The sequence below is a fragment of the Myotis davidii genome, unplaced genomic scaffold, assembly GCF_000327345.1.
Source record: "Myotis davidii unplaced genomic scaffold, ASM32734v1 scaffold472, whole genome shotgun sequence".
In the NCBI taxonomy this organism is placed as follows: domain Eukaryota; kingdom Metazoa; phylum Chordata; class Mammalia; order Chiroptera; family Vespertilionidae; genus Myotis; species Myotis davidii.
Window position 1 is genome coordinate 1,909,915 of NW_006283774.1, and position 2,900 is coordinate 1,912,814.

Consider the following 2,900-nt stretch of genomic DNA (forward strand, 5'->3'; position numbering starts at 1 on the left):
TTCCTGTGCAGACACGAAGGCCAAACAGAAACCCACAGAGGGCAGTGCGCCGCCTTTGCTGTCATTCTGTCCACCAAGAACAATGGGGTTGGGACCAAAAAGAGACACTTTCTCGGGCTGCACGGCTACTCCACAAAGAAGCGCGTCCTTTCCGAGGCGAAGCCGTTCTCCTTCCTCCACACGGACTCTGTCGGATTCCGCGTTCCCGCATTTCATGTTCCCTGGTAAGGACTTTTCCTGCGGGAAGGAGGGAATGCGGACACAGCACGGCCGACCGCGGCGGCGTCTGTCCGGCTCCCTCAAGAGCCACGTCTCCCTCAAGAGCCACGACTGCACGGGGACATTCGCCACATCAGCCGTCACCAGACGGACGGGAGCCAGTGCAGAGCCCGCGCTGCGGAAATCAGTGTGTGACGTCCACTGTCATCAGACACACAGGAGGAAAAGTGTCGACAGAGAGAAACAGGCTCACTCTGCTTGTCTTTCACCTGATACACGACAAAAAGTTAGACTATAAAGCTAACCAGGGTTTTTCCTTCTTTTAAAAAATATATTTTTTATTTTTTATTTTTTTTAATATATTTTATTGATTTTTTACAGAGAGGAAGGGAGAGAGATAGAGAGTTAGAAACATCGATGAGAGAGAAACATCGATTAGCTGCCTCCTGCACACTCCCCACTGGAGATGTGCCCGCAACCGAGGTACATGCCCTTGACCGGAATCGAACCCGGGTCCCTTGTGTCCACAGGCTGACGCTCTATCCACTGAGCCAAACCAGTCAGGGCGAGGGACAGGTTGCTAAGTGATCGACGGTGATGGTTCCGTGTTACTGAGGGTGTGCTGCATAGCAGCAGTTGGGAGTGCTGTATGTACAGCTTTTTTAAATACATCTTTATCGATTTCAGAGAGGAAGAGAGAGAGAAACATCAATGATGAGAGAGGATCACGGATCGGCTGCCTCCTGCACGCCCCCCACTGGGGATCGAGCCCGCAACCCGGGCCTGTGCCCTGACCGGGAATCGAACCGTGACCTCCTGGTTACTACGTCGACATTCAACCCTGGGCCAGGCCGCTGGGCTCCACTGCTGTTCTTAAACCCTCTTTACTTGACTGATGACCGAGGGGATTGGAAAGAATCATGAAAATCCCTGGCTGTGAGGAAGCAAAGGAAAAGGCAGACGACACCCCCTCTCCGCGGTGCCCTTTGCAGCGAGCAGCGCGGACGTGACTGGCGGGCGAGACCGAAAGGGCAGAGGCCGCCTGGCGGCGATGAGCCGGGGATGTTTGCACAGCGCAGCCCGCTCATGGCGTCCCAGGCGCAGGGAGGCGGAGAGCGGGATTTCATCCCGAGTTTATCCGAGGGCCTCGTAAAGGTCAGGCACTGGAAGGACGCGAGAAATAAGAGGCAGCTAATCCTCAAACACACGCTGCTCCGGCTGTATGTGTGTGTGTGTGGGAGGAGAGGGGGAGAGGGGGGTGCTCCAGCACAAACGGTGGGTGGGACACGAGGAACACAGGCCGTTTCCTGTCCCCCCAGCATCATCTGGGGCCACCCTGTTATCTGCACCCGAGGGATTCCTCGCCCCGGGCTGTTTTTACAGGCTCCGCGTGGGGCCGTCCAGGCGTTGGTGTTGGGGTGTTGGCAAAGGAAGTCGCTTCCCAGACCTCCTGGGCCCTCCCCTTCCTGCAGCCTTTGCACTGCTCCCCCGGGGAGTCACCCCTTTGCTTTTGCACATTTGGGGACGTAAATAAGACCTGTTCTTGGGTGTTGGTGGCAAAGGGAATTCATGCAAATCTGTGACTCGCGCCCCTGCTTCCCCCGCATTTTGTTTATTGCCTAAGCAGGCAGACTTTCTTTTTTGTTGTTGTTAATCCTCACTTGATATATTTTTATATTTTTCCATTGATTTTTAGAGAGAGTGGAAGGGAGGGGGAGAGACAGAAACATCGATGTGAGAAAGACACATCAATTAGTTGCCTCCCACATCGCCCCAACCAGGGCCGGGGATCTAGGCCTGCAACTGAGGTATGTGCCCTTGACCGGAATCGAACCCAGGCCTCTGCAGCCTGCGGACGATGCTCTATCCGCTGAGCCACACCGGCAGGGCCAATCTGGAACCTTTGAGGGTGAGTGACACCGGTATTGTTTACAACGCGGATGCAAAGGCCGCCCGGCGCTGGATTTACCCTGCGCCTCTGCCAAGACCCGGGCAGCCCGGAGCAGCTGTGGGCAGATGAGGTGTGTGGGCATCGGGCGGAGCCGAAACACACAGGAGGCAGCTCCAAACAGGCAGCCCTCGCTGAGCGTCCGGCAGCGGTGCGCAGGGCGTGGCCGTGCCCGCAGAGGGCCGGGCTCCCGCTGCCTGAGGCTGAGCCCCGGGTCCGACTGCCGAGTGTGTGGACCTTCCGCACCGGCCCCGATGGGAGCAGCTGTCGGCTCAGTAGCTGCTCCCAGAGAACAGGCTGCCCAGAGGACAGGCACCTCCTGGCACCGGCCCCGGGAGGCCTCGTTTCCTGACAGAGGTCAGGGGAGGAGCAGTCTGGTCCCATGGGTTCTGCCAGGTGCTCCCGCTGCAGTTTCCTCCCCGACCCCCAGCCGGGGCCGCGGAGAAGCGTCGTGAGCCTGTAGCACGAAGAACGGCCTCCCACGCACCACTGACCGCGAGCCTGTTTGTCCTCCAAGATATTTAGAATGTAAGCTCCAATCTCCCGTAGCACACACGTGACCTCCCTGCCAAGGACGGGTATGCGAGCGACGTCATCCACTGCACACGTTCTCTCCACTTGAGAATCTCCGCACGCAGACCCTGCAGCAGGGGTGGCTACACACCTGCACACGCTCCCCCTGCACCCGCACCCGCACCCGCACCCGCTCCCCCTGCACCTGCACCCGCTCCCC

The 2,900-nt window shown here is 58.2% G+C and overlaps 1 protein-coding gene across 1 annotated transcript in view; it reads right to left on the reverse strand.

Moving 5' to 3' along the window:
• The window catches only part of COBL (cordon-bleu WH2 repeat protein), an 86,497-nt gene that overhangs the window by 57,063 nt on the left and 26,534 nt on the right, over window positions 1-2,900 (reverse strand). The gene's annotated exons all lie outside the window — the stretch shown is intronic.